Source organism: Narcine bancroftii, chromosome 1, assembly GCF_036971445.1.
Source record: "Narcine bancroftii isolate sNarBan1 chromosome 1, sNarBan1.hap1, whole genome shotgun sequence".
Taxonomy (NCBI): Eukaryota; Metazoa; Chordata; class Chondrichthyes; order Torpediniformes; family Narcinidae; genus Narcine; species Narcine bancroftii.
The window spans coordinates 287,723,463-287,739,490 of record NC_091469.1 but is presented as its reverse complement, the minus strand read 5'-3'; the positions used below and the strand labels follow the sequence as shown (position 1 = coordinate 287,739,490).

Genomic DNA, 16,028 nt, shown 5'->3' with positions numbered 1-16,028 from the left:
TTTACCTGCAGTCCTCTCCATAAGATACCCAAACCTTCTGACCATTTTGAAGATTGAGTGAATTTTTTACTTCTTGACCATTTTCATCAAACAACCAAGTGGGTCTAAGGTTGAGACCTGAAGTGTGGTGTCCTGGTGAGTACTGGATTCTTTGGTAAATCATTTGAAGAAATTGAGATGGAACTGTAGAAAAAAGACTGATTTGAAATATTGCTTCAAGTCTTGTGCAGATGTAATTCTAACACAAATTAATTAAGTTCTAAAGAATGCTTGGGGAGTGTGAAAGATTGAATTGTTTTATCTTGCTGCCAGAAACCAGAGAACACAGGATTTTAACCAGCAGGGGGTGCAACAGTATTACCACTGGCTCTGACCCCTGCTCCTGAGCTGCTAGCAAACACTGAATCATGTGTAATCATTGCATATGTATTAGATTTCCTTCAAAACCAGCAGGCATATTCATAATGATATTGAGAAACTAAAAATGGCAACTATCCAAATAACGGGTGAACAATAATTGATTATCCAGAGGAGAAATTCAGAAAAATAAGAGGGGATCTTATAGAAACGCATAAAATTATGAAAGGAATAACGAAAGAAAGAGGTGGGTATTTTTTTTCACTGGTAGGTGAGATGAGAACTAGAGGACATAGCCTCAAGATTCAGGGCAGAAAATTTAGGACAGAGATGAAAAGGAACTGCTCACAGGTGGGTGGTGAATCAATGGAATTCACTGCCCATTGAAGCAGTGAAGGCTACCTCAGTTAATATATTTAAGATAAGATTGGATAGATTTTTACACAGAAGGGGAATTAAGGGATAAAGTAGCTGGAGTGGAGCCTATCATCAGATCAACCATGATCTCAGTGAATGACAGGAGATGGATAGATAAAAACATATTCACAATTACAGCAGTGCAGACAGATCTTTTTTGTGGAGCTAGAGTCGGTTTTTGATGAGGGTAATAAGGGGAGCTTCAAGAACCTGATAGCAGTTGGAAAGAAAATGCTCTTGAACCAAGGAGCTGGACTTTAGGCTTTTGTACCTTCACCTGAAGGTAGCAGAGATAAGAGGTTGCAACCAGGGTGGTGGATGTCCTTTATGATGTTGGCTGCCTCCTTGAAGCAGGGCCTCACGTAGATGTCTGCAGTGAATGGGAGGTCGGAGCCTGTGATGGACTTGGCTGTGTTTGCTACTTCTCCAGCCTTCTGTATTCCTGGAATTATCAAACCAGTGAATGCCCTACTCCAGTTCCTATTTCTAATGTTCTCAAGTTCTTAAAAGACCACTGCCATCCAATATTTACCTACTGCTATAAATGAACAGTTCTTAAATGCATAAGATTCAACATAAATGTATGCAAGCAGGGTTCCTACAAGGTCGTAGACAAAAATTTTTTTAACAGATTTTAAATGCTGAAGGTTTTAAATGACCATAGTTCAAATGTATCCAGAGAGTTGGGGAGAAGGAAAGAATGCCGAGGTGCAATTTTTTTTGGTCAGAGCTGCCAAATCGCACAATAACCAAAGGCTATTGCTTTAAATGACCCAACATCTAAAACAGTGACGTTGAACGTATTTGGTTCAAGGGCAAAAAATAGGCAATAAAATCCATCTTCAGTGAGAACTCAGAAAGAGTCTGTCCTTCATGCTCTCAGTCTGGATTGGTTGAATGGAGCCAATCTGCTATGACCCTTTTTATGTCTCTGCCAAAACTGAACCAAACTCACCATAATCACTCAATACAATGAACAGTTATTGAAAAGATTTCACTTTCCCTTCTGTGCTGAGATTGATAATGAATTCTTGGATAGTTTGGGGGTGTTCCCTGGTGTAACTGTGATGGAGCATCACTTACTGAAGCTGGATCAGCTCAATTATTTGGTGTTTTATAATGGTAATAACACAAATTGTCTAAAGAACAAACAGCTTCCAAGCGTAAATTTGCATGTATTAGCTACTATACAACACTGACAAAGTATTAACCAGAGGTCTTTCCTTCACATAAAAACATTCATACATAGTAAATTTAAGAAAGCAACAGAATGGTTCCAAAAAGTACAGCTGAATAATTTAGGAATTAAAATTGCTTTTCCATTTTCTCATTGTTTAACAACTGAAAGCATTAAGCGGTTTCTATCTCTATCTTAATAGGACTTCAACAATAATTGAACACACTGGAATTATTTATCAATATGGCTTTTCTACTAATGTCATGGAATGGTAACTTTTAAGTATGGTTAAGTTATCAGAACAGATATTGTGTGTGGCCTATTATCCCAAGCACTTGGCCACTGTGAGTTCTCAGACCTTGTGGTGGAATGTCGTAAGGCAACAAATTGTGGATAATCAGCCAACAAAAGTAGCTAAAAAATTCTTTGTTAGGAGAATAATTTAAAAATAATTCTTCTAGTGGGAGCCCCATGGTGGAACACTACTTTACACCTCATTATCTTGTAGTGATTTCAATTGAAGGTAACATTGGACTAGATGTAAACAAATATTGCTCAAATACCATCAGTTTGCTGAATTGTGTTTTTTGATTTTATTTCACTTAACCAACACTATTATTAATATTATTTCAGCATTTTTTTAAGTAAAAGAAACCTTACCTGATCCATTCTGAACTTGGTATTGCCAGATACGTTCTCAGTGGTTTTCATGTTACTCTACATGACAACCTCTCCAGTCTTATGACCATCGTGATACATCTAACAAACAAACCAAACAACAGAGCTTATTGTTTCCACCTGTGTTAACATCACTCCTTCAGTGCCTCATTTTTATGTGAAAAGGCATCACTTGAAGATCAAGTTATACATTTCCTGTTACCATGATGAAACTTTCAATTAGGATACATTTTTCATAACCTTAGAAATTGTCAAAGTGTAATATAATAAAATGGAAGTATTTTGGCTTTTAAGTTGGCTAATTTGCACAAACATCAATAAGCCCTTAGGTACAGGTCATTTGTTTTTGTGGGATGTTGGTTGTAAGATTGAACCTTGAAAGGGCAGACAAGGCCTCATTGTAATATCCAACATTTAAGGATAATTCAGAACAAAATATGAAACTGTCTAATAGTGCATCTTGTAAGTAGGTAACTCAATCACCTTGAAGCCTCTGACCTGATCTCTTTTGACATTCAATGAATAAGCAATGCTTTTATTAGTTGAGCACATAAAGGCAAATGGAGCTAAGGTAGAAGAGTAGTGCAGAGACCACAATAGTGGATCAAGTTCAAATTATTTAATAACCATGCCTACATTTATGTAAACCATACTCTCTATAATTGATTTTCCAGTAATCAGTCCCCATTGGCATTGCTCATGGCTAGTTAGAGAATAGACTGCTTTATTAGGTGATAAAGATAATGTTATAATTATTGTCAAACATATAACTACAATGTATATATGCACCAAAATTATTGCTGAAGTCAACCAAGTTTTATAAAAAAAATCTCCAATAGTATACGTTAAATTTCCATACAGAAAGTGATAAGAAATATAAAAGATGGATAGATAAAAATATATTCACAATTACAGCAGTGCAAACAGATCTTTTTTTGTGGAGTTAGAGTCGGTTTTTGATGAGGGTAATAAGGGGAGCTTCAAGAACCTGATAGCAGTTGGAAAGAAACTGCTCTTGAAACAAGGAGCTGGACTTTAGGCTTTTGTACCTTCACCTGAAGGTAGCAGAGATAAGAGGTTGCAACCAGGGTGGTGGGGGCCCTTTATGATGTTGGCTGCTTTCTTGAAGCAGGGCCTCACGTAGATGTCGGCAATAAATAGGAGGTCGGAGCCTGTGATGGACTTGGCTGTTTTTGCTACTTCTCCAGCCTTCTGTATTCCTGGAATTATCAAACCAGGCCATGATGCCAACTGTCAGTGCACCTGTAGAAGTTTGAAGTTTTCCAAAACATGCCAAATCTCCTCAGACTTTTTAGAAAGTAGTAGTGATGAGACACATTCTACAAGGTGAGGAATATTGTAATGAGAAATACAATGTAAAATAGTGCTGTTTAAATTGCACTGCCCATTTTATAGAGTTAATAAGTACAACCTGAGACTAATAAGGCTGTTACAAACTTTCAAGTTGGGAGGAATGTGGAAGAAACTGACTTTTCTCTATCCATATTGGCAAAATGGTGTTTAATAACCAGATTTTAAATTGACAGAAAACTCATGACATGTCACAGAGTGAAGAAAGAAAGTCTGCAGATGTTGTGATTGTAGTTAATGCACAAAAGTTCTGGAAAAACTCAGCATGTCCTTCAGCATCATAGAAGACAAAGTTTCGGGCCTGAGCTGTTCATCTCTCTCTTTCCCCTATGTCTCCTTTCTCCCAGCTCTGCATCATCCTTCCCCCGATCAATTCTCACCATTCTTCTCCTGTCCACCTATCCATGTCCACCCATGCCCTCTTGGCTGCTGGCCTGTGCTCCTCCCCCTACCCCTTCTTCCCTCCTCTCCCAGCATTTTTTTATTCAGGTACCTGCCTACATTTTGCTCAGACTTTGACGAAGGGCTCAGGCCTGAAACATTCATTATATACCATATATTTCAGCATATTAGGTGACCTTCAGATATGTCAGGGCCCCATTTTCATGGTTTTATCATATATTGGGCATCTAAGTCGATCTCCCAATTTTCTGTAAGGAATGTGCCAGAGACTGTGTCTAGGCCTCCCAGCCACAACCCAAACATTGTTACAACACCTCAACCTGTAACTTAAGCAACCAAGCAAAAAAAAAAGTTTAAAAAACCTTTGCTTCTGGCCGAAGATGCCAAATGGAGCTGGGTCCAAATCTTCAGCATCTTCTGCAGCCGGAGTCAGTGACGGCAACTCCATTCTCAACATCGGATGCAGGGCTGTCTGCATCAAAGAAGTTGCCTCGCTGTCTCAGTGCAGGAACCATGACAGGAGCCGGGACCTCGGCCTTCCAGGCAGGAGTGGGAACCTTGGACTCTACCATTGTCTGGGCGGGATATGACAGTGGCCAACAATAGGGAAATGCCAGGGAGCAGTGGTGCCGGCGGTGGGGAGGTGCTTCAAGTCATCTTATATGCTGAATTTACATCCAGCGGTTTTTTTTAAAGTTGAATTTAAGATCATATTTTTGTATCTGGCATATAAGTCGACCCCTGATTTTTGAATGCTTTTTGAGGTTTTCAAGACTCGAATTATTCACCGAAATAGACAATATCTTTGCCACTACCCATTATAGACAATACCCTGTCAGGTGTAGTTGCTCTCTTTTTATCAGCAAACAGTACAATGTGTCTTGCCTGAGAACAACTGGCCAGAACAACCTTTTGCTAATTATTATGGAGTGCCACTGGTGCAATACCTAAATATTTGAATCCATAGAGCACATATGTTATCGTTTACTGCTGGTCCCTGGGAGAGGGGATCCATGAGCCCAAGAAGGGGGTTTAATGGACCAAGTCCAGAAACAGGCCCATTTCTAGCTATGGATCCAGATTCACTGAAGTGCTGAACATACATCTATCATTGTTAAACGCATGCAGTTCCATTGGGGTTTTGCATTTTTTTTATTGGTGAGGCTAGGATTGCTGCGGAGAGGGTCAAGGACAGAGCATTCAGAGGAGGTAGAATCGGAATAAGAGAGTGAAGTGGTGAAGTTGAGATGGATGATGTATCGGCGGCAATTGGAAACAAAAAGGATCCAGAGTGGGCAGTTGGCCACGACAAATTGTCCAAGAGGAGGAAGAAGGCTTAAAGCGGGAGAAGGAGTCTTCAGTTGATGAAGAGCTCAAGCCCGAAACATTGGTTATGTATCTTTATATTTGCTATATAAAATATACTGTTTGACCTGCTGAGTTTCTCCAGCATTGTGTTTTTATAATACTAGTGTGTACAGGGTTGTTGCGACAGAGCAACAGAATAACCTGAGAGTATAGGATCAGAATTTATTATCATGAACAATGATCAGACTTCTGTTGTTTGTGATAATATATAAACGCTTTGGACAAAAATGTAAGTGGGCTGACTAGTAGATTTTCAGATGACAAAAAAATTGGTGGAGTTTTGTTTAGTGTGGAAGGTTGTTAAAAATACAGCAGGATAGAGATCATACGATGGTGAAATAATAGATGGGGTTTAATTTGGACAAGTATGAAGTGTTGCACTTTGGGAAGTCAAACGTAAGAGGAAACCATATAGTAAATGGCAGGATACTCAGGCGCAATGACATATCATGGGATGCAAGTACTGTATACAGTATAACATCCTAAAAGTAACAACACAATTAGATATTGCGGTAAAGAAAGTGGAAAATAATCAAGGCATATAAAATAAAATTGGGTAACGCTGTGGCTATATAAAACTGGTTAGGCCACATTTGATGTGCTTTGGGCAATTCGGGCAATTGGAAGAATGTGGAATCTTCGGTGTGGGTGCAGATTTTTGCCTAGAATGGAGAGTCTTAGTTGGACAACTTTGTATTGTTTCCTCTGAAGACTGAGAGGAGACCTGATGAAAGTTTCTAGAATTATATGAAGTGCGCAAGGTAGGTCATCACAAGTCTTTTTTTCCCAGAGTGGACATGACAAATGCAAGAAGACCTAGATTTAAGGTGAGTGGGGGGGATTTTAAAGGCGATTCACAAGGCAAGTTTTTTGACATAGAAAATGATAGGCACCTTGAACATGCTGCAAGGCCCGTGGTGGAAGCAGATATGATAGTGATATTTAAGAGGTAGCTAGGCAAGCAGATGAATAAGCAGTGAATGGAGAGATATGGATCTCATACATACAGATAGGATTAGTATAAACATTCATCATGGAGGCTGAGGGGCCTGTTCCTGTACTGCAGGCAGTGGGTGAATGAGTGAGGAGTCAGAAAGTGAAGTAGTCATGGGGAAATGAGGAGGCAACACATGGTGAAGGAGCAGACAGTGGAACATTATGGAGTGACAAGGAGTCAGTGAGGGTGCCATGCTCGCATCTTTAAACATGACTAAAATTATCAGTATCTGGTTATGTAAAAAGTTAAACGTATTGTGAGCAGAGCACTTGGAAGTGGCTTGGATTGCACATCTTGTCTTGCTCTGACAGAAAAATTGTGCACAGCTGATCGAAGTAAACACAAGCAGATGTCAGAGGAATAATGCCTTGGAGAATGCTGAAGTATCTTCTTACTGCATTGAAATATCTAGCTATATTGAACAGACAAATGTGCAGCAGGGCTTGAACCCATGACCTTCTGAAAGAGACAAGCACCACCAACTAGTTCAAGCTGCCACTTGTAGATAGATAGATGAATTACTTCATGTAGCTCAGTGGTTATTTAGACTCAGTACTTAATGAACAAAGTGAAGGTTGATAACTCATTAACCTATGGTAAATCAGATGTAACTCACAGTCAATTGACAAAGACACTAGCAATGATGGAGTTCAACAGCAGTTAAACGGCAGGTGTATGCCAGTGAAAGAAAGTTGAAAATAATAGCAGAACTCATGTGGGCAGCACGGTTGGTGTAGTGGTTGGTGCAACATTGTTACAGTGCCAGTGATTGAAACCAGGGTTGGAATCCCACATTGTCTGTAAGGAGTTTGTATGTTCTCCCTGTGTCTGCATAGGTTTTCACTGGGGGCTCCAGTTTCCTTCTACCATTCAAAATGTACCAGGGATTTGATCAATTGGGTGTAATTGGATGGCTTGGGCCCTTGGGCTGTAAGGGCTTGTTAACATGCTGTATATCTAATTTTTTTAAAATTAAAATTGAATGGCATGTTTTCCCAAGAAAGGGTAGAGTACAGTAAATTTTCAATAGTGTTGAAAATATGAAAAAGGATTACATTTTTAGATGTTTAATATTGTAAAGTTATTCTCTTCAAGTATTGCATTGATTCTCTGTCCCAAAGCTTCAGTAAATACCTTTACTGGTAAAGCAATGCTGCACATTCTGGCCAGGAGATTATATTATTTGGCTTGTGTTAGAGGCTATCCATCCCCACAAACTTTAAATCATGGCAGACAGTTACTAACAATTCCGAACAGTAATTGATAATGTAATTTTGGATCAATTATTGACACATTTCCATGTCCATCTCATTTTGCAAGGCAGTTAGCTCAAATGTTTCTGAAATTAATCAAATGTTAACTAATTCAAGTTAGGTCAGTACTAACCTACAATACCAAATCTAAACAGTGTGTGAACATTTAGGGGGAACATCTTCACACAGAGAGTGGTAGGGCATGGAACAAGCTGCCTGCTGAAGTGGCCTCAATGTTAACATTTAAGAAGAATTTGGACTGGTACATAGATGGGAGAGGTCTGGAGGGCTATGGACTAGATGCAGGTTAGTGAGACTATGCAAAAAAATGATTTGGCACAGACTAGAAGGGCCAAAAGGGCCTGTTTCTGTGCTGTAATGTTCTATGGTTCTATTTCAATGACCGAGAAACTGTTCCACAAATGAAAAGGCACAGAGTTCAGCAAAGCACATTGAAGCAAGACTGTCTCCTGAGTGTGCATTCTGTGCCCATGGTGCAAGATATTAAGCACAATAATATTAGCCTTGCATTCTTTCCCCTGACACCTCTACTAATGGGGGAACTGGGAGTCAGATCAGCTGACAAACGTGTTGGATCCTGTCTTCAAGTTAAGGCAATTGTGATGAGGGGAGAGGTGATAGAAATTGGCCAGGAGTAGTTGCATTCACATTTCCTGTATTATTAAATGACAATAAAGTAGTCTTGAATCTTCAATTATGACAGAGGGAAAGACAGTGGCACATGAATGGAATTAAAGGTACTTCTGTCTTTTTTTCACAATTGGTTTTTAATGAGAAAGGGGAATGAGACTAAAAATACAATATCACATACATATGTACATCAAGATAAAACCAAACAGTATAATTGTGTGAGTGTGTATAATATATAGATATATATTTTTAAACTACCTAACCTACTATATTGAAAAAAAATAAAACTAACCAAACAAAAACATCTAAGCAGCTTATCCCGAGGGTTAAGTATATTTTGTAGCTTTTGATTCATACCGAGACAAAAAACAAAGGTAAGACAATATCTCCGCTGGAAGATATAGTACATTCAATCACATTAAAAACTCAAATTTCACTGATGAATCTAATAAATGATATCTAATTTTTTATAAACTTAAATAGGACATAGTATGAGAAAACCATTGAAACAGTGTTTGAGGTCTAGAGTCTTTCCATTTGAATAAGATGGCTCTTCTAGCCAACAATGTAGAGAAGGCCTATGTCTTGTTCAATGACCTCAAAAAGAGTAGTTATTGAAATGGGTCGTAACTCCACCTGAAATATAGTTGAAAAGATATTAAAAAATTTCTTTCCAATAGATTTCTAAGGAGGGACAAGACCAAATCATATGTGTTAGTGTAGCAATATTAGGTTTGCATCTGTCACAAGTAGGGTTAATATTAGAAAAGGTACAAGCCAGCTTATCTTTGGACATATGAACACGATGCACCACTTTGAATTGGATTAATGAATGTTGGGCACATATTGAAGATGTATTCAATACATCTTGTCCCATAGATCCATGCTGAATATCAATCACCTACACAGATCCTACACTAATCCCCTTTTAATCTCCCAGTATTACCACTAACCTCCAACAAATTGAACCACTCACTTATACAGAAGGGGAATTTTTATGTCTCTGAGATGTGGGAGAAAACTCACATCACAGAGAGAAATAGCAAGCTCCACACAGGCAGCAATTTTGGTCAGGGGCGAACCTAGGTCAGCGAACCTATTAAGCAGCAGCATTAGTGTTTCTTTTTTTCAGTTTGAGGAAAGGCTCTTTACTCTGGAACATTCACTTTCTATCTTTATTACATTTAAAAACTGCTTATATTAACAGTATGATAAGAACTGTTGTATCCCATTCCAGATCTCTTTGGCAAATGGTAACATTTAAAAAAAATTCAAAGCTTCATTCTATCCAAAGTGGATTCACGATGTGATATTTTCCACTGGATGACAGGAAGAGATGGAAACATCACCTAAGGCATGCAATGACAACAGTTCACTCTTTGTATGTATATTTTGTATGTGAAAGCATACAAGGAAAACTTTCCTTGAGTATTGGTTGACAACTCCAAAGAACACAGAGATTTTAATCCTCACAATTCACAACAGAAAGGACAATTAAATAACATGAGTAGTGGAACTAAAACTGTGTTGTGCCATTAGGAAATCAAATGCAGCCCAAAGTCCTTTCAACTGAACCAGTTGATTAATGGAATTTAATTGTTCAGTTATATTGCAGATGTGAGAACTTGACAAGATTCCACAGCATCAGAACTAAATATATTAAAGATCTTTCTTTGGCTTGGCTTCGCGGACGAAGATTTATGGAGGGGGTAAAAGTCCACGTCAGCTGCAGGCTCGTTTGTGGCTGACCAGTCCGATGCGGGACAGGCAGACACGATTGCAGCGGTTGCAAGGGAAAATTGGTTGGTTGGGGTTGGGTGTTGGGTTTTTCCTCCTTTGCCTTTTGTCAGTGAGGTGGGCTCTGCGGTCTTCTTCAAAGGAGGCTGCTGCCCGCCAAACTGTGAGGCGCCAAGATGCACGGTTTGAGGCGTTATCAGCCCACTGGCGGTGGTCAATGTGGCAGGCACCAAGAGATTTCTTTAGGCAGTCCTTGTACCTTTTCTTTGGTGCACCTCTGTCACGGTGGCCAGTGGAGAGCTCGCCATATAATACGATCTTGGGAAGGCGATGGTCCTCCATTCTGGAGACGTGACCCATCCAGCGCAGCTGGATCTTCAGCAGCGTGGACTCGATGCTGTCGACCTCTGCCATCTCGAGTACCTCGACGTTAGGGGTGTGAGCGCTCCAATGGATGTTGAGGATGGAGCGGAGACAACGCTGGTGGAAGCGTTCTAGGAGCCGTAGGTGGTGCCGGTAGAGGACCCATGATTCGGAGCCGAACAGGAGTGTGGGTATGACAACGGCTCTGTATACGCTTATCTTTGTGAGGTTTTTCAGTTGGTTGTTTTTCCAGACTCTTTTGTGTAGTCTTCCAAAGGCGCTATTTGCCTTGGCGAGTCTGTTGTCTATCTCATTGTCGATCCTTGCATCTGATGAAATGGTGCAGCCGAGATAGGTAAACTGGTTGACCGTTTTGAGTTTTGTGTGCCCGATGGAGATGTGGGGGGGCTGGTAGTCATGGTGGGGAGCTGGCTGATGGAGGACCTCAGTTTTCTTCAGGCTGACTTCCAGGCCAAACATTTTGGCAGTTTCCGCAAAGCAGGACGTCAAGCGCTGAAGAGCTGGCTCTGAATGAGCAACTAAAGCGGCATCATCTGCAAAGAGTAGTTCACGGACAAGTTTCTCTTGTGTCTTGGTGTGAGCTTGCAGGCGCCTCAGATTGAAGAGACTGCCATCCGTGCGGTACCGGATGTAAACAGGAACAATAAAGCCCCCAGAAAGAGGTTCAATGTTGGAAAACTGCAGTCAGACGAAGCGAGAGGAAACTTCCAGGCAAACCTCAAAGCAAAGCTCGACGTTGCAACCCGCCTCACGGACCCGTCCCCTGAAACCCTCTGGGATCAGTTGAAGACTACCATACTGCAATCCACTGAAGAGGTACTGGGCTTCTCCTCCAGGAAAAACAAGGACTGGTTTGACGAAAACAGCCAGGAAATCCAGGAGCTGCTGGCAAAGAAGCGAGCTGCCCACCAGGCTCACCTTACAAAGCCGTCCTGTCCAGAGAAGAAACAAGCCTTCCGTCGCGCATGCAGCCATCTTCAGCGCAAACTCCGGGAGATCCAAAATGAGTGGTGGACTAGCCTCGCCAAACGAACACAGCTCAGCGCGGACATTGGCGACTTCAGGGGTTTCTACGAGGCTCTAAAGGCTGTGTACGGCCCCTCACCCCAACTCCAAAGCCCGCTGCGCAGCTCAGACGGCAAAGTCCTCCTCAGCGACAAGATCTCCATCCTCAACCGATGGTCAGAACACTTCCAATCTCTTTTCAGTACCAACCGCTCAGTCCAAGATTCCGCCCTGCTCCAGCTCCCTCAACAGCCCCTAAGGCTAGAGCTGGATGAGGTTCCCACCCTGGATGAGACATATAAGGCAATCGAACAACTGAAAAGTGGCAAAGCAGCAGGTATGGATGGAATCCCCCCAGAAGTCTGGAAGGCTGGCGGCAAAACTCTGCATGCCAAACTGCATGAGTTTTTCAAGCTTTGTTGGGACCAAGGTAAACTGCCTCAGGATCTTCGTGATGCCACCATCATCACCCTGTACAAAAACAAAGGCGAGAAATCAGACTGCTCAAACTACAGGGGAATCACGTTGCTCTCCATTGCAGGCAAAATCTTCGCTAGGATTCTACTAAATAGAATAATACCTAGTGTCGCTGAGAATATTCTCCCAGAATCACAGTGCGGCTTTCGCGCTAACAGAGGAACCACTGACATGGTCTTTGCCCTCAGACAGCTCCAAGAAAAGTGCAGAGAACAAAACAAAGGACTCTACATCACCTTTGTTGACCTCACCAAAGCCTTCGACACCGTGAGCAGGAAAGGGCTTTGGCAAATACTAGAGCGCATCGGATGTCCCCCAAAGTTCCTCAACATGATTATCCAACTGCACGAAAACCAACAAGGTCGGGTCAGATACAGCAATGAGCTCTCTGAACCCTTCTCCATTAACAATGGCGTGAAGCAAGGCTGTGTTCTCGCACCAACCCTCTTTTCAATCTTCTTCAGCATGATGCTGAACCAAGCCATGAAAGACCCCAACAATGATATTAAAGATATTGTGTGTTTAATTGCCACAACAAAAGCAGAATTAATTTATTTTTGAATATTTTTCATTCAATTAATGAATAACAGTTTATCCAGTTACCCAAGAGATTAGTGTGATCTTTCTGTGTTCTAGCTGCTCTATTTTCTTACATGAAATTATTACTTTGATTCGAAATTATTTGAAGGGCTGCTAGAAGTCCTAAGAGATATGATAATAAATTGTAAAAATGAATCAATGGCAGTGGATCTGTTCATGTAATGATAGAAATCAGCACATGAATGAATCTTCAAAAAATTGCATCCAAATGATTTTAAAAGAAAATGGAAATTGCTGAAGATATATCTGTGTAAATGAAACAAGATGAATGGTACCCACTTTTAGTTGTAGACCTTTTGAGAGAGAGCTGTTTTCTGGAAGCTTTTTAATGTGCTGGGACACAAAGCGGCTATAACGTCCCTTTTCAGCCTGTAATAGTGGGCTGAGTTTGCTGACCTGACCATTGTGTTTCTTGATAGTAGCTCACAGTTCATCAATCAAGTTGTCCAGCTAAAGGGGTTAAAAATATTAAATGCATTTAGCAAGGGATAATCATTGAAGTTGCACCTTTAGATGCTATTCTGTTGAGAAAGTTTGACACGACTTGAACCTGATAATCTTTTGACACCGTTACATGTGTGGCGGAGAGCATGTTGCTCTTGCATTGACTGCTTTTCGCCATGTTTCTCACTATTTTATGATATATCAGTCACAAAAATAATCCAAGTCTTCATATTTCAATGTCTTTTGCAGACAATATGTGTAGTCTATTAGGATTTATATTAATAGCCATGTGAGAAATAAACTTTAATATTTTGCTGTTGTTTGCAATTATTTGCAAAGTGCCATCTTGGATTTGCCATTGTTATGCATCTTGCAGAGTTAAATTCTTGAGTCTTCAAAGAACACAATGGGGTATATTGTACAAATATGCAATACATGTGTTGCTCTACCATTTAAAGATGTTAATAGCATTAAAATAACATATTGGTGTAATGTTTTCTATTTATTAGCTCTGTAGTTGACATAATCTTTCAGAGAGAAGCAGTTGGATGAATGTGGAGATGTGAACTTTTTTAAAAATAGAGAATAATTTCACTGCATTTGTGGCAGAAGGTTCTCTGCACCCTTCACTACAGGGAAAGTCATCACAAGCATCTTCTGCAAAAACCTCCACCTAATGGAGGAATAGGCAATCCCAAAGTCACAGTGTGGATTCTTTCCATTGTCACGTGGCAGAAAATAGAGATCCTTTTTAGCACTGATTGCATAAGTATTCTTGTTCATGGGAATGTATCCTGAGCAGTAAGCGAATTATCAGTGCAAATAAAAACAAGTCTCAGAAGGAATTCAGCAGTTCAGTCAAAATATGTGGCAAGTAATGGAGAGTCGACATTTTGGGATGAGATCCTTCATCAAGACTGAATGTGAGATGGAAGGTGGGTCATACAAATACAAAGAGGAGATGGGGAGAAGTGAGATTCCGTGCATATCTTTTTTTTAAAGATGGCATCAGGTTGAGTTGTTCCTTTATGACCTGCATGGAAAAATTTTCAGAATGGTCTCTTTCTACATGGTGAGACGTGTAAGTCACCAACAAGCTCAGATCCCAATGATCTTCAGTGGAAATGCTGTCCAAACATAGAAGGATTTGGAGATATCCAAAGAGCACATTTTCTATTCTTAAAGATGAAATACAACCTGGCATTAAATAATAATTTTTGATCCTCAGAATGTTCCCAAGTAACTTAGAGCAAATTAAGATTTGTTTTCTGGATTGGTCACCATTTAAAAATATGAAATTTAGCCACATGGTAGCACAATGGCAACGATGAAGTACACTGCTCTAGAGATGATTTTTGAGTGATTAGAGTTTAAGAGGGATTGGGAGTTAAGAATCGTAGAAAAAATACAATAAAAAAAGACCATTTGCTCACTGTTCCAATGCAGATTAAGACATACCAAATCAATCTGATCCCACATTCCAACGCTTGATCCATAATGTTTCTCCAGTACACACTCAGACATAAAAATAAGTATACTTCCAAATACACACAACGTGGTTTGGGTTTTTGCAGTGACAGATCTTTATTTGCTGCTAGGTATAAAAACAAAGTTAATTTTCCTATAATCTTCCTACTAATTATTATACACCTGCCTTCCAAGTTTTTGTACATTCTGCTCAAAGAAGTATTCCAGATAAGAAGGTATTCCTTATCCAGTCTATCAAGGCCTCTGATAATTTTAAAGGCCACAATTTTATCTTCCAGTATTCTCCTCTATTTCAAAGAAATCATAAAACATTGAACACTACAGAGCAGTACTAGCCCTTCGGCCCTCAATGTTGTGCCAACCTATATATTCCTACCAAAAAAAACTAAAACTACCTCGTAACCCTCCATTTTTCTTTCATCTATGTGCCTGTCTAAGAGTCCCTTAAATGCCCCTAATGTTCCAGCCTCCACCACCACCCCTGGCACAGCATTTCAGGCACCCACAACTTTCTATGTAAGAAACATACCCCTGATGTCGCTCCTAAACTTTCCTCCCTTTAATATGTACAGATGTCCTCTGGTATTTGCTTCAGGCTTCCTTCCCTTCCTTCCCTTAAATTGTGGCAATTTCCATTGAATTTCCTCAACAACCTCTCCAGTACAATGAACTCTGATAACCAGAATCCTACACCATCATAGTTGAGCAGTGGCTCAACAAGCATTGAATACAATCTTACATAACCTCCTAACTTTTATGTTCCACTCCCCTTTAAATAAAAGAATGTTTATCATTAGACTCTTGAACCATCTTATCAACCTCGCTTTCAGGATCTATGGAGTCCAAGAAACCTCGGTCCTCCACACTTATTATTTTCCTCTCATTGAGTGTTTTTTGCAGGTTATTTTACTGTAGCTTTTACCAAGTTTTGTAAAAGGTTTTTGCAAAGTGCAGAATTCACCATCAGTGCTGTAGTTTTTGCCTTTAGCCATTCCTTCAGGGACAGCATGGTCAGTGCAGGTGTTAGCGACCTGGGCTTGTATCTGGCGCTGTCTTTAAGAATTTATATTTTCTCTCCTAGTCTGTATGGGTTTTCTCCAGGTTCTCTGATTTCTTTCCACCCTTCAAAAGTGTACAGGGGCTGTTAATTGGGGTCTTTGGGAGGCATGGGCTTATTGGCCAGAAGTGGTGTATGTGTAATTTTTTTTAAATTACATTTAGA

The 16,028-nt window shown here is 40.2% G+C and overlaps 1 pseudogene; it reads right to left on the bottom strand.

The window, feature by feature from the left end:
- LOC138756351 (doublecortin domain-containing protein 1-like) overlaps window positions 1-16,028 on the bottom strand; it is a 340,682-nt pseudogene that overhangs the window by 186,077 nt on the left and 138,577 nt on the right.